This window comes from Grampus griseus (genome assembly GCF_964374135.1).
Source record: "Grampus griseus genome assembly, chromosome: 13".
Taxonomy (NCBI): Eukaryota; Metazoa; Chordata; class Mammalia; order Artiodactyla; family Delphinidae; genus Grampus; species Grampus griseus.
In genome coordinates, this window is record NC_139007.1 from 2,388,158 (window position 1) to 2,413,327 (window position 25,170).

Below are 25,170 nucleotides of genomic sequence, written 5' to 3' on the forward strand. Positions count from 1 at the left end.
CTTTGCGTAAAATAAGCACAAAACTGTAACACTGAAAACAAATTTTCTAGAAACACACATAAACTTTTAGGGGGTGATGGTGGTAATGGGACAAAAATGACTGGTTCATGGGACATGAAGCACAAAGCAAAAGAGTAATCATGATCTTGAAATGTCCTTCGGAAGTAAAGCACAAGCAACTGACAAAAGTTTTTAACTAAATATTTTAAAAATAAATAAATATAAACACACATAAAAGTCCATTATTGTATGTCTATACAAAAGTATTTAAAAATTATAAAAGTAAATAAAAGCAAATGTTACTCTATCAAATGGCTATTGTGCCATATTATTACTTCCCCCTTTATTTCTATTTAAAATGTTTTAAATTGGAAATGGAAAGATTCCACCTTGTTTATTATCTACTTAATATCAAGCCAACACCATGTGGCATGGAGACACAAAGTCTCATGAAATTCAGGAACAAGAAGATGACCACTTTTACCACTAGCATTGTACTTGATCCTAGAAATTTGACCAAACAGTACTATAAAACCAATTAAGTAAATTTTTTAAATCTACCCTTATTCGCAGATAATACTATTATCTCCCTGGAAAGAGATAAGTGAAACTGTCTTTATAAGAACTGTGATTAAGTAAAGACACATTTCCCAGAAGAAAAAAATAATAATAATGAAAAGCCTGTAAAAAGTATTCCAAATATAATTTCAAATTTTAAATACTCAAAATTTTTTATTACTCCACGAAATCAAAATCAAAATCAGATCCAACTTTGTGTTTCAGATTGGAAAAACAATCAGATGGGTATGGAATGTTTTTATTCCCAGCTGGGAAGTAAGTCATATGAATTATTTTTAGTATCTACCAATGGTAAGTACTATATAATGTGTGGTTTAACTATATGAAGAATGTGTATATAATATATATTAATATATATAATATATATTGAATATATATTGAATGATCATATAATGGATAACTGTAATATTCAGTCTTGAAATATAAAATAATAGATTGCTCATTGATAATGTGTATACATATACATATGTATATATACATATATACACAAATAATTAAAATACCAAATTGCATTTTCTCTTAGTAATGGTATTAGAAGAGTTAAGTTTCATTCTTTATTCTATTTTATGTATAATTGCTGATTAACATTGTATTTTCACTGAATTCTCAAAGATACCCTATGTGATAAAAACAGATGAATATATGTATATGTTTTTTCTAAGTCAGATACAACTATTTCAACAGCACTAGCACATTTTATGTTATCTTATTTTTACTAAAAACATGTTTGAAATGTGAAATGTGAAGTAATGGGAGAAACTTTTTAGCAAGCTTACCAGAATTTGTACACTCAAATATATTTTCATCCTTAAAAAGCTAATCTGGATGGCCATACGTTTATTCCAATGATATCATCATTTCCGTTTTTAAAACTTATCTTTTTAAATTTCCGCCAAAAGCTTCAGCATATTACTTTAGATATCGAATAGGGAAAATATTTTTTTCATTTTAAGATGGAAGTCCAAATAGCTTCTAGAGTTGGGTCTGCTTAATAAAATGGGATATTATACTGCATGACAATTTTTTCATTATTTTATTTAAAGTTAGGTGTGATTTAAAAGTGACAGTTATGTTTTCTTCCTGTATTGTCTCCATACTGATTTTTATAAGTCAATTATAATAAATAAGATTTGAAATTATTATGAACATCACTTCAATGTAAGACCAAGCATAAAATCTCAAATAACATAAATTTTAATGCTTAATCTCTGATATTTTTGTATCAAAAGCTGCCTTTTTACTATGTAGCCGCTGTGAAATTTGTCTTCTATGATTTTACAAAGAATATAGTATGGTTGTGATTTTATGTTTTTATTTTTTAGTCTTATTAATGTGAGGGCATTAAACTAACCTCAAAAATACTGAAACAAAATTTTGCTTTTAAACTAGGAAAAATTTGGCACTCAGTTTGCTTAGGCAGCCAAACAGTAGGTTGAAGGGTGTACTGAAGCTGTTTAGGCACTATTATTGGGAGGTTATGGTTGCCTATTTTCTCTGCAGACCTTTGACATATACATTATATTCTTAGTGGTGCAGCCTAGCCTTAGCATCTTTATTTGCATGAGCCAGAGCTGTGTAGTCAGCCGTGTAATTGCCCAAAGAAGCAATCCTATTATTCCAAGGGAAGATATTTTTACTTTGCCAAATGAGAAAGCAAGCTACAACTGATCATTAGACACATTTGAGATATGTTAAATAAATGTATTAACCACCTTATCCACTAGACAATTTGATTTCAAGAAATACTTGCCTGTAAATCCTGGGAAACATTTGCCAAAGAAATAGCCATATAAATGTGTACCTGTTGCTCCATTTTTGCAGGGCGCAGATTTACAATCTTCAATTTCTATGTCACAGATGTGTCTTTCACATCTTTGCAGAGAGCTACAACTGCAGGTGTGCAAATGGGTCAGGCAGAGGCCTTGCACTGATGTGCTCTGGTTTCCTAAGCAGTCATCAACATTGAGTATACCGACTCTAAACATGTGACCAAGAAAACAGCTGCATCTGAAAAGCAAAAAACCCAATTAGTCATATAATTTAACATGTTTAAATGATTATCGCATATTTACTTAAATCCACAGGATGAGGACATATTAAAGAAGGTTGTGTGGTGTACTTTTAAAATATTCTTGTAGGAAGTGTCTATTCTTGGCAAAATTTAATTTTGGTTATCGTGCAGAATGATGCTTGAAAAGAACTTTGGCAACAAACAGATCTAGACTCAAATACGGGTCCTGCCACTTAACTGCTATGTGACCTGCTGAGGTGAAATGACGGTGCGTGTGTGTCAGGATTTTTGCGAAAATGCGCTGGAAATTTCTCTAGTGTGAATGCCTGAAAATTATGACAATTTTTGATAGTAGTATAAGTGCCTGACATTACGCTTTTGATTACCAAGGCCTTCATTTCAAAGACATTCATCTGAAATAAACACACTGCCAGCTACACAAGTACATAAAAAACCAAGCCAAGCCCCCAACCCCATGAAATTTCCCATTTTAGAAAGCCCTGTTTGACCTTGATAAATAACCTTTTGTGGGGACCCTGCTTTTCCCTTCTTGCTCTTTAATTCCCACGTTCATGTTTTAAATTCACTAATAGAATGAACACTGAAACCACTAGGCATCCCACCCTGGACCCCAGTAAAAGCAGAACCCCAGGTCTTCTGTGTCTCTTTACCTGAGCTGTGACTTTGCTGTGTGGCCCAGGAGTGCCATCTACCCTCCTCCACAAACTATGGTAATAAAACTTGTTTGTCAAAGTTCTCTGATGGTTATTGCTGAGGTGCATCTTACAATCATGATAAGAACCACAAGGGCCAGTCTGGTGGCCACATGGGTTCCAGTTGGGGAAACGTCTGTGAGGGCTGCCACAGGTAGTGCAGGCCAGGTGAGGGCCCCGGGCATTCCTGGACAATGGCATCACTATTGATAGGCTGATCCAGCATAAAACAAGTTTGAAATATTTCATCTCATGCCTAAAACTAATGGGATTTTAATTAATACTAGGTTCTATTGATAGTATTCATTCATAAGTATATGTTTGCATTGTCTATGTGATTGGCATTGACCTAAATGAGGTAATGCTGATGTGAACAAATTTCTGGCTTTATCTCAAGGAAGGCACCCTCTGCTTACCCTAATATTTATAACTCTAATAGGTTTTATTGCAAATGCTTTAGTATCTCAGTTTTTTAGTTGCCTATAGTGTACATTCTCTGAAGGCAGGAACAATAGCTGTCTTATTCCCTCTGAATTCTTATCACCAGTATATATGCTAGTATATGCCAGTTCCTAGCACAGAGAGAAGGACCCAAGAAACCTTGTTCAATGTGTAATGATTGAATAAATAAATGAGGTGCTGGAAAGACACTCAGAGTTTCCAGGGGGTGGGGAAGGTGATAAGTAGATTATTACAATATCTCTGAGGTTGGATTAAGTACAAATATTCTGGGAATTATTAAGAGAGGAAATTAACCTATCTTACATGATGGGATGATGAGGCAGGAGGAGAGTTATTGTATAGTGTGTGTGTGTGTGTGTGTGTGTGTGTGTGCGTGTGCGTGTGTGTGTGTGTGTTTACTATTACACATAATGGATTATTCAAACTCAATTTTTCACTGAGTGCAATTATTCTTTAAAGATATAGATGAAGGGCTTCCCTGGTGGCGCAGTGGTTGAGAGTCCGCCTGCCAATGCAGGGTACACAGGTTCGTGCCCCGGTCTGGGGGGATCCCACGTGCCGCGGAGCAGCTGGGCCCGTGAGCCATGGCCGCTGAGCCTGCGCATCCAGAGCCTTTAAGAGCTATATTGGAATTTTTAAATATCTATCTATATTTCTTGAGTACATGAATGCAATTCATTGAGTCATTTTAAATTTTTTAAGTATAGATTTCAATGATGTTGAAAATCCTGATGAGACTTTAATAGCATGCACACAAAATTAATTCCTATGGTAATTTCAATTTAGCTAATATTTTCTAGTAGTTTATAATGTGGTTTTCTCTATTTCAAGATAATTGTGAAATATAGTCTGTGTTTCTTGTAAATTATTGAAAATATCTGTAGGTTTAATGGTGAGAGCCAGATTAGCTATTAACAAAGGAGGAATGTTTTTCTGAAGTTAGAGAGATACTGGTTTTTAACTTGTATTTTCTTCATTTCATATACACACATCTTTTGAGTACTTCAGTTATTTATTAAGTGTATTGAACAAATATTCTTGGGTCTTCTTTATATGCTAGGTATCACCTTAGGTAATGTGGATTATGAGATACCATTTTAATGATTATAACTTATATAATATACCACATTTATTCCTTTGGATATTGCATATACGTACATATAAGTCATAAGAAAAAGAAAGCATAAGGCGAGAAAGATACCTAAAACATACTGAAAATTTTTGGTCTAATTTTTTTGATTTTCAAATATCCCTTGCCAACTATTCAAAGGACACTTAAAATAATCATATAAACATTATAATGAGTTGAGAAGAGCAATGTCAAATCACTCTGTTATTATTAATGAAAATTAACCTACTGAACCTAAGTCATTACACTCATAAAAGTATATGATGGTAGGTGTTTGGGGCCAGCAAGAGTGTCAAAATTCAGTTAGTTCAAACCTTTCTTCTTGTCATTGTAAAAAACTTGACCATTTGATGCAGTTTGCCAAGGATCACTGAGATTGTTAATGGCAGGCAGTATAGTGAATGGTTTGATATATTCAATGCACCAGGCTTGGCTCTAATTTTTCTTCTCTAACTTATTTTATAAATGATTTTCTCTTTTATATATAATTATAATAAATATATAAATTATATATATATAACTTTATAAATAATTTTTATTTATAAATAATTTTCTTATCTGTAAAATCATCAGTACTAGATCTACTTCATAGAGGAGGATGAAGTATATTAATTACTGGGCAGGTTACTCTGTCACCAGCTATATCAAATGTGCTTATGTTTACCTGAAATAAAGTTATAGAACACAATTACTCCCCTTCAATGACCTCTCACTTGCCACCCCCTTGACTCTGTAAAAAAAAAAAAAAAAATTCTAGGTAAACTCTAAACTGTCACATGGCATATAAGTCTGTCTATATCATGCCTGGTTTAATCACATTTTATAGATTAATTATTAATAATGCTCATTCACTTTGAAAGGACAAAGGAACACATTAGTTGAAAGTCTGTATGTTGAAAGTATGGTCTCAGTATTAAATATTGTCATTTAGTAGTTTTATTCACCATTTAGGTTTTTAATAGAAAAATAATCTAGAAATAGAAGACATTAAATATATTACTTTATGTATTACTCTGAGTCCTAAGATTATGGTCCATATGTCTTATATACAGCAGATGCTCCATTAATATTGTTTTACTGTGTAATCATAAAACGTATCTTAAAATTGGGTGAGGCTCAAGAGAAAGGTCATCTTAAAAGTTCTGAATAAATAACTTCAAAAAGTTCATAGTCTTAGAAGATAATTTGAAAAGCAATGCAAAAAAGGTTAGACATATAAAAAGCTATCTAGATATTATGGACTAAAATAAAAATATGGCCCGGGTAGCACAGAATCATCTAACATGCATAAAAACATTTTTATTATTTGATATATGAAAAAAGCATGAAAAGTCATAGAGCCTGAAGCTATAATATAGTCAAACTTTGACTGTATATGTTTAACACCATATTGGTTTGCTCCCAAAAGAGAAAGAAAAAAAGATACCTGAGAGAGAATTGTGTATACATTAGCTAAGTTTCAACCCACACTATAGTTGAAACTTAATTATACAAAAATGCTTCCTTTAATTAAGTTTATTATAATTAATTTTGGCATGCATATGGACAGTATAATAATATCTATTTTGGAATTGCTTAAATGAATTAAGTAATGACCTATATATCATTTTACTATAAAGCTTAAGGAAACAAGGTGATATTTTCCAGTGGACAATAAAGAGTAAAAAATGTATCAGTGCATGTAAATGCAATAGTCAAAAGGATCCAGCCACTAGAGAAAACGTGGATTACTGCAGCGGTCCCTGACCTTTTTGGCACCAGGAACCAGTTTCGTGGAAGACAGTTTTTCCATGGACGGGGAGGTGGTGGTGGGGATGCTTCAGGCGGTAATGTGAGCAATGGTTCAGGCAGTAAAATGAGCAATGGGGAGCGATGGGGAGTGGCAGATGAAGCTCTGCCCACTCTCCTGCCACTCACTTCCTGCTGTGCAGTTCAGTTCCTGCCAGGGAACCCCTGGTTTAGTGCTACCAAGACTAATAAAAACCAAAAATACGTGCATACGTACATACACACAAACAATAAGCCACTTTTATATATAGACCAGTTTATTTTTCTTTTTCCAAAAGTAAAATGTAACACAAAAAACTTTTGCCTGGGAGGCAGCAAAGTTTGCATGTTAAACCAAAAATTAAAAATAAACAGAGAACAAGAAATTCATATCTTAATAAAAAGGTACTGATATTATGGTAGAAATTATAATAGTCTTAGAAATTAATAATCATAAGACTTCTTGGTTCAGAAATAATTTTTTAAACCACAAGTAAAATATATTTCTCTGGCAAATTCACATAAACATATATTTATACAAGCCTCCTGACTCTACAGACATAGGTCTTGAAGTTATATCTGCTTTTATCATGGACTTTTAGATTTTACACTTTGAAATAGGACTCTTGCTTATGACTGAAAAATAGTGTTTTGGGTTATACTTAGCATTACATGGACAATGTGAAACTCCTAAAATAGACTGTAGAGAAACAGGTTTAATTTAAGTTTCCAGAAAGAAAGCCATAAAATTCAGTGCTATAAAACAAACTACTTGTGTCTTTAGAAAGTGAAAATAATAGTTATTTTAGTAGTTTAAAAAGATATTTGCTTTCTAAATGAAATGAAATGACCATGAGATGTGTTCTGAGGAGAATATTAATTTACCTATGGATAGTGCATTATTTGATCTCATTTCCACAACATTTTGCACAATGTTTTCTAATTAGGGAGTGCTCAATAAATGTTTGATGAGTGTATGAATGAATTGATTTCATTTTATTATATGTCTGGTAGTAAGTAGGGATTGGTGACTTGTGCGTAAGCTTGAAGCTTCATACATGCGTTGGAGCTGTGAACACTTCAGAGTCTTTCCTGGTTTTCTGAAATTATGATCCCATACTTAGCAAAAACTATCTGGAAGTCCTGAGGGACAAAACTTTAGTGGGATTTTTTTTTTTGTCCCCATTAAGTTTTTCCAAATTCCCAGAAAATATTTTTGAACATTTTAGGGCAAAAATGTGGTCAGGCTCAAACCTGTGTTAAATACTTCATTTATATTATACACTTTAAGTTGTACTATTATGAAGTATATATCAGTAGAAAAATATTTTTGCATGAATGATCAACCACCTGTTAACATTATTGTTGTTATTTTGTTGTTTTGCTAGTGTCATTCGTTTGAAAGAAATCCTTAATTTCTATTACAGTACTATAATTGTTTGGCTTTATAAGTTGTACCTTGTGAGTTTAATTTTAGTTATTTTATTTTTAAAATTTTTATTGGCATATAGTTGACTTATAATGTTGTGTTAGTTTCAGGTGTACAGCAAAGTGAGTCAGTTGTACATATACATATATCCACTCCTTTTTTTTTTTTTAGATTATTTTCCCATATAGGCCATTGCAGAGTATTGAGTAAGTTCTCTGTGCAATACAGCAGGTTTTATTCGTTATCTATTTATATATAATAGTGTGTATATGTCAATCCCAACCTCCCAATTTATCCCTTCCCTACCATCCCCTCATAACCATAAGTTTGTTTTCTACATCCGTGACTCTACTTCTGTTTTGTAAATAAGTTCATTTGTACCCTTTTTTTAGATTCCACATATAAGTGATAGCATATGATATTTGTCTTTCTGTGTCTGATTTACTTCACTCAGTGTGACAATCTCTAAGTCCATCCACGTTGCTGCAAATGACATTATTTTGTTCTTTTTAAGGGCTGAGTAATATTTCACTGTATATATGTTCCACATCTTCTTTATCCATTCCTCTTTTAATGGACATTTAGGTTGCTTTCATGTCCTGGTTATTGTAAATAGTGCTGAAATGAACACTGCGGTGCATGTATCTTTTTGAATTATGTTTTTTTCTGGATATATGCCTAGGAGTAAGATTGCTGGGTCATATGGTAGTTTTATTTTTGTTTTTTAAGGAACTTCCATACTGTTCTCCATAGTGACTGTACCAATTTACATTCCCACCAGCAGTGTAGGAGGGTTTCCTTTCCTCCACACCCTCTCCAGCATTTATTGTTTGCAGATTTTTTGATGATAGCCATTCTGACCAGTGTGAGGTGATACTTCATTGTATCAATAGTGTAATTTTAAAAGTTCTCCATTTCAAAATCATGGAGATATTTTTCTACATTTCTTTCAGTTACATCATATTTTTGTTTTTCCTTTTAATTTTAGGTCTCTGAACACATTCAGAATCTGATCCCAAATAAAGTATAAGGTTGCAATTCAGTTTTATCTATGATCTAATAGTAAGCCATTTCCCCATTACCCTCTACTAAAGAACCCTGTGTATTCTCATTAAATTATGGTAAATTTCTGTTACCATAAACAGAGCGAAACACAGTCAGAAAAAAGGCATTTATATTACAGAATAAAGGATATTTTTTATAAAAAAAAAGATCCTGAAAAATAATTGTTTTTTAAAACAAATATATATTGATCTGTACTTGTGTCATTTGTGACTGACTTCTTTACCACAGCATAATGTTTTCAAGGTTCGTTCATGTTGTGGCATGTATTAGGAATTCATTACTTTTTATTGCTTGGTAATATTCCATTTCATGAATGTAATGCATTTTATTTTCCATTTATCGTCACTTGATAAACATTTGGGTTGTTTCAAATGTTTGACTATTATGAATAAAACTTTACAAACTTTAATGTAGAAGTTTTTGTATAGAAACATATTTTCATTTTTTTGAGTATCTACTAGTAATTGCTGGGTTTTATGGAAATCTATAACTCCCCTTTTCAAAGTACCTGCATGCACCATTTTATATACCAACAGCAGCATACGAGGGTTCCAATTTCTCCAAATCCTCACCAACACCAGTATTTTCTATTAATCTTTCTTTTTGATCATGTTATTGATAATAGAGGGTATAAAGTATTATCTGGGTTTTAATTTTCATTTCCATTATTTTGTCATTAAATAAGTTAGTTGTGTTTTATCTCTCTCTTTTTTAATTTCTTATTAGTTTGAAGGAAGCAGTTCCATTGTATCTTCATTTTTCTTTTTGTTTTTATCATGAAGGGGTGTTGGATTCTGTCAAATGCCTTTTTCCTCTGTATCTATTGAAATTATCATATGTCTTCTTTTTCACCTTTATTAAATTGACATGACATATTACATTAATTGATTTTAGAAAGTTAAACCAACTTTGCACTTCTGTGATGAATCCCACGTGGTCATGGTGTATAAACTTTGTTATATGTTACTGGATCTGCTGCATACAATTGTGTTGAGAGTTTTTGTGTTCAGATTAATTAGACATATTGGTCTGTAGTTTTACTTTCTTGTGATGTCTTTGATTTTGTTATCAATGTAACACTGGCCTCATAGAATGAGTTGAGAAATGTTCCCTCGTTTGTTTTTAGAAGAGTTAATAATTTCTATTATATCTGCTTTACATGTTTCAAGTATTCCCCAGTGAAGCTATTTAGTCCTGGATATTTTTTAGTGTGAATCTTTTGTTTGTTCATTGAATTAATAATTCAAACTTTTCACTTAAAAAAAATCTATTTAGATTTTCTGTTTCTTCTGGAGTGAGTTTCAGTAGTTTATGTTTTTCTAGGAATGTCTCCATTTCTTCATAGTTACCTAGATTTTTGGATATACAACTGTTCATTATGTTTCCTTATAATCCTTTTCCTTTCTGTAATTTCAGAAATAATACTCTCTTTATCATTCTTAATTTTAGTAATTTGATTATTCTCTCTGTCTTAGTATAGATAAGGATTATTCATTTTGTTAATCATTTCAATGGATAGACGTTGGTTTTGTTGATATTCTCTCTTCTTTATCTATACTCTATTTAATTCATTTCACTCTACAGTTTATGATTTCCTTCCTTTCTACATTTTCCATCATGTTAAATTAGAAGTTTAGGATATTGATTGAGATTGTCCTTGATTTTTACAGCTATAATTTATATTCTAAGCACTGCATCACCTATATCACATGGGTTTTGACATGTTGTGTCTTCATTTTAATTAATCTCAATTGAGTTTCTTCTATTTTGATTTATTTTTGATTAATTGACTTATATGAATTGTGTTAATGTTCACATTTTTGTGAATTTATCAAATTGTTTTTGATTTCTAATCTCATTTCAGGGTGGTCAGAAAACATACTTTTAAAAAATTTCAATATTTTAAAATATATTGCAGCTTGTATTAGTAAATAATCTATCTTGGAAAATGTTCCATGTGCATTTGAGCATAATGTTATTCTGCTGTTGTTGACTGGAGTGTTAATCTACTCATTCTACTTGATTTATAATGTCATTCCAATGTTCTGTAGACTTTACATTCTCCTGCCAAGTGGTGTGTCCACCACTGAAAGTGCAGAAATGGAGTCTTCATCTATTCTTGTTGAACTGGCTATTTCTCCCTTCAATTCAGTCAGTTTTTATTTCATGCATTTTAGGTCTCTGTTGTTAGGTGCATATGTTTATAATTGCTACATATTCTGATGGATTGACTCTTTTATCATTATAAAATGTTCCTTTTCTCTAGTGAACATCTTTTCTTTTAGAGTCTATTGTTTTGATATTAATATAGAAATTCCAACTTTCTATGGTTGTTGTTTGAACAATATATCTTTTCTCAACATTTTACTTTCAATCTGTTTGTACATTTAAATGTAGAGTATGTCTCCTATAGACAGTATACACTTGTATATATCTAGAAATTATCTTGCCTGAAAAATCTCTCCTTTTCATTGGATTTTTAATCCACTTGATTGTAATGTTATTACTGATATAGTTGGAATTATGTCTGCCATTTCCTTTTTTGTTTTGCAGACATTTTATGTCTTTTTTTAAACCTCTATTCTTCTGATACCACTTCCTTCTGTATTAAGAAAATATTTTTGAGGGAAAAATTTTAATACCTGTAATGCTATTTTACTGTACTGTTTTAGTTATTTTCTTAATAGTTGCTCTGCAGATTACCATATACATCTTAACATATCAGAAACTGTCACAGATTTAATTTCTCTCAGATACAAACTTAATTTTAATGTGATAAAATTATTTCTATATAAGCCTATTCTTTATCACCCTCATTTTTGTTCTATTGTTATTTATAATATATAATACACATTGCATAACATATAATAACTACATATGTTTGATGCATGAATACAATTTTAAACAAAAATAAATACTATTAAATATTATTAAATATTTCAATCATGGCTTATCAGTATAATTATAATATTTTGATAAATAGGTGATATTCTTTGTTGAAATGATGAATAAAATACCTGGATATATTAATTTCCTCTTCATAAATAGCTTGTTGACACCTACTTCCTTCATAGTCAGTTGTGTTTTCCAGACACATTTTGCAAAACCATGTGGAAGTACATAGGCACCAATATCCATTATCATCTTCTTTAATCAACCAACTACATCCATTTGCACATATCTATAAAAAATAAGAAATAAGAATTTTGTAATTGTCCATTATATACTAAAATATTACAATTATTTCTGTTTGAATTTCTTATTTTCCCTATGTATTAAATTCATGTGTTCTTTTAGCAAGGATAAAATATATTCACTTTTAATTTATATTAAAATTGTTCTCAACAGTCAAATTCATTTCATTCTCAAATTATAACAATAATACACAAATTGTAAAAAGTTACATAGATCAATATCCACTATAAAGTTGTAGAAATTTTTTAAGCTTTTATTTATTCAAAATTTTATAGACATTGCTAAACTGTTAACTGTTATGGTAGAAATAGCATTATATTGAGAACCATATCCATGGAAAACCTGTTTCCTTTATCACTAAATAGCTTTTTCTCCTTGAGTGAGGTATTTGGATCTGCCTTTGAACTGACTGTAACATTTTATTGCATCCCTTATGAAAAATTAATTAAGTAAAATTTTAACACTTTATTTTATATTTGCATGGAAGTCATAATTATACTTATTCTTAAAAAAATTACCATTTTAACTATTTTTAGAGATCTTACACAGATATGCCCAATAGATTTACTTGAAAGAATTAGGCAAACTTTGTCACCAGAGAAGTGCACATCTTATGGAATGCTTAAACTCAAGCATATCCTTTCCTAGCTCTCAGAAGAGAGTTCAAAACACAGTAGAACTTTGATAACTTTAAAAAAAAAATTTCCTCTGAATATTTCCATGTTTTCTTTATTTTTTTTTTTAAGTCCATTAAGTTATTTCCTATCAGTAGCAACACAATTAGGGATTTGGTTTTGCAGTGTGATCCTTTAATGACAAATTAATTATTTATAGAGATCTAGTCTCTGTTGGGTAAGCATTAGATGAGAATCTGTTTTCCATTTTTCTATTTGAAGCTGAAGTCAATTAAGAATTCTAACTCCACTAGGAAGGAGAACAGATCTTTGACATGGACAGATGAGGTGTTTTTCAAAAGCTATTTACACTTAATCAATGACTAAAGTATTATAATTGAATTTACATGTTTTCTCTATGTGTTTGTACTTCAGAAAATCCTTATCCCTTACTGAGTGCCTAATCATTCCTACATACAGAGTATATTTGCTGTAAAGTTTCTTAAATTAAAGGAAAATTGTTATAATTGGCTTACAAAGTTAAATAAGCTCTTACATATAAAACACCAGATATTAGCATTTAATGACACTATTTTATTATTCTCTCTCTCCATATATATCTATGTGTACATTATATATATATATGTATATATGTAATATATGTTTATATACATCTGTACATACATATATATTCATATTATTAATTTTATTTTCTGAAATTTGTGATTGTATTGCATTTTATCCTCAATTACTTTAATGTGTATTCTTATAAAAACAAGGATTATACTTTTTCATTACTTCAGTAGTATTATGAAAGTTAAGAAATTAACTTTGATTTTAATACTATATTTTATAACCTGTAAACTTTATTCAAATTTTGCCAATTCTTCTAATACACTATATAAAAATACAATATGTAAATTCTTCACTTTCAACACAACTAGCAAATACAAAGCACTAAAACTTCAATTACTCACAAGTAACATATACATAAACACCAGTAATTAATGGTTGTGTTTTTTCTCCCTGTTTGTCTGTACTGTTTTGTAGAGATTGTATTGGAAATTTTGATTTATATTTAAATTTTCCATTATCTTCTTCCATTATCCCATTTACCTTGGAAGTCCTCTTAGTTGATTTGCTTTAATTCTAAAAGCAATATAATTTAATTAGTCTTATTCTAAAATCTAATTTGGCTTATGTTCTATACACATACACACAATATGTTTTCTTGATTTCTTGGTATAAGTTTTTTTTATTTTGTGAGGTATTAGTATTATTGTACTGTAACATGCACAGTCCTGTTAAACTGTATGTACAGTCTGCTTGTAGAGAGGAAATTGTATGGGTTTTCAAATAAGTAGACGAGACCCAGGCTGCACTGTCCAGTGTGACTCCTCAGGAGAGAGCCACTTTGGGTGGTTATCTGCTTCCTGTGACTCAGACTCTAACCCTGTGTCTGTTACTGCAGCTCTGACACTCACTGCCCCACCTGTAAGAGCTGCCCCATCTTTCCTGTTTGATTGTTTTTCTTGTTTCCTGGTCTGGTCAAGAGTATACAGATACATCCAGTTAGCCCATGAAAACTTGGAAAAGAGCAATGCTTCCCAGGTACTGGGTATATACAGAGATTTTGTTTGTTTGCATGTTTTCAATATAGTCTGGGATGATTCAATAAACACAAGAAAAAAAAGTAGATATTACCAGCTAATCACGCTCAAAGCTTAGAATCTGTGAGGCTTCATGTATGCTTAATTTTTTATTTATACTGAAAAACACAAAAAACTTCATAATTTGCTATTTTATGCTGGAGAGAAAAATGTCATACACTAAAGAATCATTGTATATTTAGTTATTAGAAATCTAGGTCACTAATACACAAAAAAATCATGACAAAACAATGTTTTAACAACAAAAAATAATAGTGCAGAATTCAGACTATAGCAAACTAGTATTTCCTATAATTCTATGCCTTCCTTTTTGGTTTATTTTCAAAATAATTTATTACTAGGATTTAAGAAAAACTGAAAGAACCAAATGAAAACATGTCTAATTTCCTTAACTATGTACCAAAAACCACACTATCCTTTGTCTAAAAATTGTGATATGAACACCTAAATTGCATTTAAAGCTTTGTTAAATGCTTTCATCATATGCTGATGGTAGTGAATTATTTACTGCAATTATTCACTGTATCTAAAAACCATTAAGTAGTTGCTGGCACTAAGAAATATTTAACTTGGTATTTCAACGGGGTTTCTTATCTATTCATAGCCTAGTCTTCTACCAGAGTTTTAGTTTTCTATAATTAAACTTAGAGATAAGAAGAGATCTCTCAGAAAAACTTATAAGACAGTAAATTCTATCAGTGGATACTTACTGAGTTGAATCAATCTTTCACATGTAGGGGAAAGATTTTTCGGTTTTTCAATATAAAAAAATCAAGGAATCTACTTAAAAGGAGTCCATTAACCCTCTGAAATTTTATGAAAAACAGTGTGCTTGTGTGTACATAAGCTATCGTGAGGGAACTGTTTCCAGCTTTCATCAGATTTTCAATGAGCATTTTGAGCAAAAAAAGATTGAGATCTACTCATGTATGCCTATGATTAGAGTAAAACCTATAACTACAAATATAAATTACCCTGGAAAACTCAGTGGTTATACATAATACTACATATAATAAAAGTTACATTAGCAATTATAATTGTATTATGATATTTGTAATTAATAATTATATTATAATCAATTATTAACTTGTGTCATTGTACAAAATGCCATCATTAAAAAATACACAAAAATGGAATGATATTTTATTTTATTCTTAATATTAAAAGTTTTTATTTGAGGCAGAAATGTAATAAAATTTTAAGTCTAGCCTGTGGATGATCTTTCCTTTACAAAGAGAATAGAGGGAAAACAAAACTTCCAGAATTCCTTTTTCTGGAAATTCATTACTACTGATGCATATATATTACAGAATATTACTACAAAAAATTAACTTCTGCTGGATAGAAGCTACATGTATAATATTTACAACATACTTTTGAAAAATGTTTTTCATATGCAAGTAAACAACTTTATTTAAATTTGCTGTCATTTCATGGAATATCTTGTATGTTTCTATAAATTATTTTGTCATTTCCACATTATATTAGTAAAGTCACTCAGCAAAGGGATCTAATGGGGAGAAACTCTAAGGCCTAATATATGACACATATTTTACCATTTTTTGGCCCTTGTTAGATATGCAAATAGAGTTCAGGGATAGGACTGAGTGACTTTTCTTTATCATAATATGCAGAAACCTAGATTCTTAGAAAAGTATTAATCAAGTAAAAATTGCACTGGACAAAGTTAAACAGGCAAGAAAGACTCTATTCATGACCACTGCAATAGGAGAGAGATGGAACTCAACTCTGCTGAGACAATACACATGTATGTTTTTAAGTACTGGCATGAGCTAGTGGAACAGTACTGGAGAAAATTAAGTAAGAGACTGACCAACGAGATGTGTGGTGTACACTGAGTTATTCCTGAGTTTGCAAGTGTTTTCCTCTGTGAGTAGGCTAGGCCTTCTGTGTTTGCTAATTATGCCCTTAACAGAATTGTTTGGTGGTCTTTTGGAGGGTCAACAGTGAACAAACACAACATTCTGCAAGGATCCAATTAAAATAGCCTCATTATCAAAGCTCAGTACTCTAGACTGCAAACAGTACCCTGCTCTGAGACCACTGGATTTTCTTTTCTCCTACTACGACAGTAAAATAGGTACATACAGGTACATTTTAGGAATTTTTTGATTATGTATTCCAATTGGATCTAAAGAGATGAAATCTCTCTCTGTCAACATCACTTCCTCTGGGGAATCTGTAAGAGTATGGTTAGGTCCTGTAACATCATCACCTACATGACGTAAATGAGTGATGATTTCAGATGGTCACATCAGTCTACATTCCGTGAACAGAATATTCCTTGAGTCACCTTTTCAAAGTCTTGTGAACACTTTTGTTGGCCCTGAGCTGGGACCAGCTTCTCTGGCAGGTTCTGGAGATGTAACACTGCACAGATGCCTGATATGTTTTCTGGGGTCCTTCTGGGGTCTCTGGCCTTAACACAAACAATCCCCCCTTCCTGTTGTAAGTCATGGGCATCTCTCGTTATAATTTCTCAAGGACAACCTGCAATTGCAGTGGTCACTCTGGGGGAATTCTGACATGAACAAGATTGTTCACTTGACAGATGCATTAGAACAAAAAGAGAAAAGGTCTCGGGAGCTGTGTCTCCCATGTCTAACAGAGAGATTACTGTTTAATGCACAGGAATGTGTCAGGTCTTAGTTGCAGCATGCAGGATCTTCATTGAGTCATGCAGGATCTTTATTTGTGGTGTGGGCTCTTCATTGTGGCATGTGGACTTCTCTCTAGTTGTGACATGTGGGTTCCAGGGCGCATGGACTCTGTAGTTTGCGGTACATGGGCTCTCTTGTTGAGGTGCACGAGCTCAGTAGTTGTGGTGTGTGGGATTATTTGCCCCATGGAATGTGGGATTTTAATTCCCTGACCAGGGATTGAACCCAGGCCCCCTGCATTGGAAAGTAGATTCGTTATCACTGGACCACCAGGGAAGTCCTGAAGATAGTTAACTTTTAACAATCATGACTGTATATCTGTCTGAAGCTAGCTTTCATTCACTTCTTCTTTTTTGCTGTTTCTTCCTTGTTTTTCCTTAGGGAAATTTTAAATTAATTGATCATAAATAATTTTCTATAATTATATATACATTCTAGGACTATTGTTCACACAGTCAAAAATACAAGGAGAAGAAAATGTTTAACTGTGTTATATTTGTGTTTTCCCTTTGCCAAAAATTTAACAAAGCAGAAAAAGTGTACCTGTGTGTGCAGGTAATTTAATTAGTCTTTTAGATGAATAGAGAACTAGGCGCTTAGAGTTCCGGCATGAACTCAGAAGTCTTGATTTTTTTAAATATGTGAACACAGAGGTTTATTTATAGTAAAAATAAATCTTATGTAATTTCCCAATAACTAAAAGACTCCTTAGGCAAATTAGAACAATTTAACTTTTAAAAAGGTGTTCTATTATTGTTTCCCCAGATTGTTTATAATTATAAAAATATGAATTTGATGTAATTGAAATTGTATTTATTTTTTGAAATTTTAATAATGAATATAATTTAAACTGTTAAATCTAATTCATTTTCACTGACTCTACTACACTGATGTACTGGAGTGTTTTATTGATGATACTGCAAATTATAAGAACTTAACATGATATTGTAAATTGCAATTTCCAAATCTTTGGAAGACCTTACACTGATACTAAATTGAATTAATAAATTATCTTTGGATACCTTAATAATTTTTAAGTAAGAAAAATAAACAAATATTGATCTCTAAATACAGTTTTAAATTACCATTTTTCTTATAGAATGGAAATTAAAATGTGCACATGTCATTAACTGATGTATATTTATGTTTATATAGGTATATTTATGTTTATTTTGACTAACAAAAAGTTGATAAAGTGTTATAAAATGTGTGCTCATGAAAAAATAAAATAGCTAAAAATTATTGGATTGCTCTCTCTGTGTTTTCTATTAAGTCTAAAACAGCAAATGTTCATTACTTTATTTAAAGTTGGTAATTATTTTTAAAAAAATACAGAGAAATAGAAATATGTATATAAGATAATATGTGATTTGCTTGTTTCCTAAAACAGTTACTTATTTAAATTAATATAATATATATTGTTTTTTAATATGCTGATAAGTCAAATGTTTCTTAAAGATAAAAACTTAATCATCTATGTGCATAGTTGTGTATCTGTACTTAGCTAAATACATATGTGAAAAAGTATATTAGGCTTAATACATATGTTCATGAATTTTAAAAACATAATGAAAAATATACTTGAGGGCATACGTGAAATTAAAAGTTCTGAAGAGTTTGAATTCTGTTTGCCTGTATTTGTAATGCCTCTCTAGATGGTTGTGTTTTATGTACAAAAAAACTTGCATTATTTTTTATAATGTTGCTCAATATTAATGGATTTATTTATAATGAAAAGAGCTTAAAAATCTTTACTGAAAATTTTGTATGAATGATACACCAAACAGAAAATTACAGTTTGATTTTTATTTATATAAAATGACCAAATTAGGTTGTGTCCAGACAAGAGAGGTTACAAATATTTGGATAACTCTCTAAACTTTTTGGAAAACTCCTTAATCATTTTGACAAGAAGTTCCTTATCTACTTAAAATTAAAATTCTATTTTTTTTTTCTGTTGTGTTGTTTGGAAATATCTATTTTGTACATGGTAGAGGTAAGATTGGGAAAAAGAGGGCCATTCTTTGTATCTTTGCCGTAAGTCCCACAGTTGTTAGTGGTAAGACTGACCAGAGACTAGAAATCTTCCAGAGATTTAACTACATTCCAAAGACAAGGGTAGTTATTTACAATCTTTAAACAAAAAAGTGGCATTATCACATCTGTGTTTGACTGTCTTTAAATCAGTCTGTAAGTTATAACATAAATAGGAGACAGAAGACTAGGAATAAAGTGATTCTTAAAACTCTTTACTACCTCTCTATATTATAAATATAAAAAGTAAAAAGATTTCCAAGTACATTGTTGAGAATTTGTTTATGAAGTTATATTTAAGCTATGCACATCTCGAACATTGAATTTGCAAGCTTCACATTTCTAGCATTTTTCAGACAATTATGAGTTAAAGAGGCAATAAGAAGCTACTACAGAAAGGTACCTCACCTTCCTTGTTCCTTCACGTAGGAACCAACACACATGACCAAGGGCTTCGGATCGGTTCAGACTGACAGCACCTTCCATGCAGCTGCAAGCGAGAAAGAAGTAGCTGCCAGTAACCACTTCACGATTTTCACCTTCTGATTCTTACAAACAAAGAGATGAAACATTAAGTAACCTTTCACACACTTGAATTCACATTGAATTATTAAAGGCAGTTGTCACATTACTTGATAAATGCAATTTGACAACACCTACACAAAATAAGCTTCTACGTTTGTAGAATATTAGATTTAAAAGAGACCTAAAACAGAATAAGGCCCAACCCTCTCATTTAACAAATGGACTAAGAAATACAGCAAGAGAATAAGACACAGTTTCCAGGCCATGCTATTTAAAAAACAATCAAATGTCAAATAAACTTCCAATTAATATTTATAAAAATAATGTAATAATGATAAACAGTACATTTTACACAAAAAAATGTTTGCTCTTTATCTATTGTAGTTGTACAGGGAACAATTTCAAAAGAAATTTGGAAAAATTCCTTAAAATATTTATAATAGAAAAATGGCCAGTACCTTATCCTAGGTTCCTGACAAGAAGGAAGAAAGTCAGGGAATATAAGTGTGTGTGTGTGTGTGTGTGTGTGTGTGTGTGTGTGTATGTAGGTATAGACATACATAAACACATTTATACATATACATATATAATGTAGCTACTTCATGCTCTGATGTTAAAGATAATATCTGTGACACAATAAAGAATGAAATTGCTAAAAAACAAAATAATGTGACATATAAAAGCAGACACACAGATAGCCCAGACTTAGAATTATACTAAGACTGTACAATATCTGTGGTAAATGTGTTGAAGTATCTATAGGAAAAGATGAAAATAACTGGTAAACAGATTTGGAATTATGGAATGAGAGATTTAGAAACTGTGAAAAAAAGCAAAAACCCAAATGGAAATACTAGAATTGTGGGGAGAAAGGAGTTAATTTAGTCGAGCTGAGCACTTCTTATCTTTCATTAGTGGATGTAACATTTCCAGGTAATGAAAGAACATGGGGAACCTGATACAATCTCCTTGTGAATATAACTAAACCTCCTATAAAGGAGACTAAAATATTTCTTAGGGAGATAATATTTATCTACAAAACCCTCTAGCTGATAGCCCTATTTTAGAATTGTTTCTAATTTACAAACCTACAATTCGTGAGACATGACTTCTTGCAAAATATCATCTAAATTATGCAAAGTACAGATGAATTATAAATAGAGAGGGTTCACAAGCTGAAATGTCCCTGCTGTGTGCAGACCTCATTTAGAAATCTCACCTATCACTCTGGGAAAAAAAGGAAGAAACTAGGAAGCCATGCAGAATGTTTCAAACTATTTTCAGCCTTACCAGTGTAACTTGACTGCTTGTATTCTTAAGATTATAAAATATTATTACTATATTAGTAATAAAATAATCAATGGATAGGATTATCAGAAGATCAGGCACAAGAAAGAGAAGTAAATTAATGATGTCAAAAAAAATCATATCTTCAGCATGCTGAGAGAAAATAACTATAATATGGTTATGTCAGCCTGGTACAATGAATTCCTTTATTTCCTGAAGAAAATAGTATTACATTTAACTGTTTATTCAGTATTTGGGAGAACTTGGATATAAGACCCTATTTTTTGTGTATTCTTCATTGTGAAAAGATTTTTTTTTTTAGTCTTTTTTTTTTTTTTTAGATGTTGGGGGTAGGAGTTTATTTATTTATTTTTGCTGTGTTGGGTCTTCGTTTCTGTGCAAGGGCTTTCTCTAATTGTGGCAAGCGGGGGCCACTCTTCATCGCAGTACGTGGGCCTCTCACTGTCGTGGCCTCTCTTGTGGAGCACAGGCTCCAGATGTGCAGGCTCAGTAGTTGTGGCTCACGGGCCCAGTTGCTCCACGGCATGTGGGATCCTCCCAGACCAGGGCTCGAACCCGTGTCCCCTGCATTAGCAGGCAGATTCTCAACCACTGTGCCACCAGGGAAGCCCATGAAAAGATTTTTTTTTTAAACTATTTTAGTCAATTACTTTAGAGCTTGTAGGATTATTCAGATTTTATACTTATTATTGAATCAGTTTACCAAACAAGTATTTTTTCTAGGAATGCATCTATTTTATGTAAATTATCCAATTTACAAAGCTTTCCATAATGATATATCTGATTAAACATTTGGATTTAACTGAGATATTTTTGCCTCCTCCTCCCCAGACTTCTAAAAGGAGGTAACAAAATAAATTAATTACTTAATAAAATAAAACAAAACTTTAATGCAGTGAGATAAGTAGAGGGGAGAAAACAAATTTTGAGAAGCTGAAATGATGGTGGAGACGTGGGGACTAAATTAGCAGAATGGGAACAGAAAAAACACAAATGTTTAATTAGAAGGCATGTTTATGAAAAACAAAGTCATTTACCTAGACAATCTTGAGATGCTCAGAACTTAAAGATATCCAAGAATGTGGTACTGAGATGGGTTCTGGAAACAGGGAGATTAGTAACACAGCTTCTCTCTCAAATTACAAATTCGGATATTATACTGACTCTTTACTCACCTCCCCCAGGCCCACAAATAAATAATTTTCAAGGTTTATTCTTTGGAGAAAGGGAATCTTTTTATGTCTTTGCCTCTAAATAGAGTCACCTGAAGTTGGCAGAAAGACTCCAAGTGAGAAAGAACAAAACATCGTTCAACTTACAGAAAATTGAGATACTGAATGGAACAGAAGAAAATTAAAACAAATCAAAGCTATAATAGTCTTATAGACATAAGAAAAGTTATTTTACTTATATAAAACAACAGAATATCATGAAAATGTACAATTTAGACAACTGAAATTCTCTAGACAATTACAAATATAATAAAACAAAAATTCAACACTAGTTTTGAGATACTAAATGGGGAATACAGAAGAAAATAAAAAAATAAAATAATGGAAAATAAATAAGAGATTATGAGAAAATGAAAGAATCAATTTAGGAGATGTAATATCAAAACTTTGGACTTAGGGGTACAGAAAAATAAAACAGAAAAAAATTCTTAGTGACATAATACAGAGACTACCTAAAAATTGAAAGACGTGCTTCCAAATAAAAGGGTTTATCAAGAGATATCGACAAGATATGAACAAGAATACAACCATGGGAATGTAAATTGGTGCAGCCACTATGAAAAACAGTATGGAGTTTCCTCAAAGAAAATCAAAAATAAAATTACCATATAATCTAGCAATTCTACTTCCGGGTTTTTATTCAAAGGAAACAAAAACACTAACTCAGAAAGATATCTGCACCCCATGTTCACTACAGCATTATTTACAACAGCCAAGACATGGAAGCTACCTAAGTGTCCATCAGTGGATGAATGGATAAAGAAGGTGTGGCAGATATATATATATATATATATATATATATATATGTATATATGCATATATATGCATATATATATAAATAAAATGGGATTATGTATATATATATAAATATATAAAAATATTGTTCAGCCATAAAAAAGTGGAATCTTGCCATTTGCAACAACATGAATGGACCTCAAGGCATTATGCTAAGTAAAATAAGTCAGACAGAGAAAGACAAATACAGTATAATCTTACTTATATGTGGAATCTAAAAGAAAAAATCTAAAATAAAAATGAAACCAGATTTGTGATTGTCAGAAATGGGGGGTGGGGGATAGGTGAAATGGCGCATAGTGGTCAGAAGGTACACATTTCCAGCTGTAAAATAAGTAAGTCCTGGGGATGTAATGTACATGGTTACTATAATTTATGGTACTGTACTCTACATTTGAAAATTGTTAAGAGTAAATCTTAAAATATCTCATCACAAGAAAAAAATGTAACTATGTGTCATGATGAATGTTAACTAAACTTTCTGTGGTGATCATTTCACAATATATACAAATATAGAACCATTATGTTGTACACCTGAAACTAATATAATATTTCAATGATATTTCATTTTTTAAGAAGAATATAATCCTCAAAAGTTTCAATATAGTGAAATTTCAGTACACTGAGACAAAGAACATTAAAAAAAAGACTTTAAGAGAGATGATCCCATGCAGAATATAAAGAATCAAAAGGTAGCCTATTACATATACAATTCTACATTATTGCATGCCTTCCTTTCTTTTCCCTTTATCATATATCTCATAGATTGTCAAATCAGTACTGGGAGTATTACACAGTCATTTCTACACCTGTGTTTACTCTTTTGCTCAAAGAGCCAATGATGCCATGTATAATCTTGCACCTATATTACTCATCATGTGGATGAGACACATGTGGTGGGAAAGCTAGGTCAAGAATTATATACATTTATAGTATTGATAAATATTGCAAAATTGCTCTGCTCAGATATTATAGTGATTTTCCATTTCAACATCAATAGATAAAATCAGCAAGTTGTCAAACTCTCAGTTTTGCCAGTCTTATAGGAGAAAAATTATATATTTATGGTGCTTTGGTCTCATTATAAGTAAAGCTAAGCATTTTCTCAAATATTTAGTAAAACTTTCTATGCCTCATGTACAATTTTCTTTTGTTGTTTGCTTCTACGAAGTCTTCACAGGTAGACATTTTTGCTTTTCATGCAGTTAAATTACCAGTCTTTTCTTTGTGGCTTCTACCTTTTGTTGGTAACTATAAAGACCTCTCTCAGCCAGGTTCATAAAATAATACATCAACATTTTTGTGAGTTTTTTATCATCTCAATTTTTATATATAAAATCTTTATTGATATGAATTTAACCCAGAGTATGTACTAAGATACAAACCAGTCTTTTTTCCAGATGTTTCTGTTGTTCAGCATCAAATATTGAATAGTCCCTATTTATCCTAAAGATTGACATGGCAAATTCTATTATATGCTAAATTCTCTGCATATTTGGATTTATTTTTGGACTTTGCATTTTGCATATATTTTGACTATCAATGCATAATACCATGCTTTTCATTATTGAAGCTCTATAATATGCTTTAATATCTGGCAGAGCTAAGTCTCTACCCCACCAACCTGCACTATGTGCTTTTTTTAGAGTACACCTGGCTTTATTTGTCTATTTAGTTTTCTATGTGGAACTTAAAATGAATATAAAAACATTGTTCTTATTTCATTGAAATTTTAATAAATATATAAAATAATATGGTGATTTAAAATCTTTAATATGTTAGGTGTCCTCTCCATCAACATGGTATATTTTTAGAAATTTCTTTCCAGATATTGTGTTTGTAAATATACTGTGGCAATACTTAAAGTTTTCTCAACTTAGAACTTTAATGCTTTTGCTAATTTTAGTCCTAGGAATTTTAACTTCTGTTTACATAACATCTTTTTTTTCATTGTATCATTT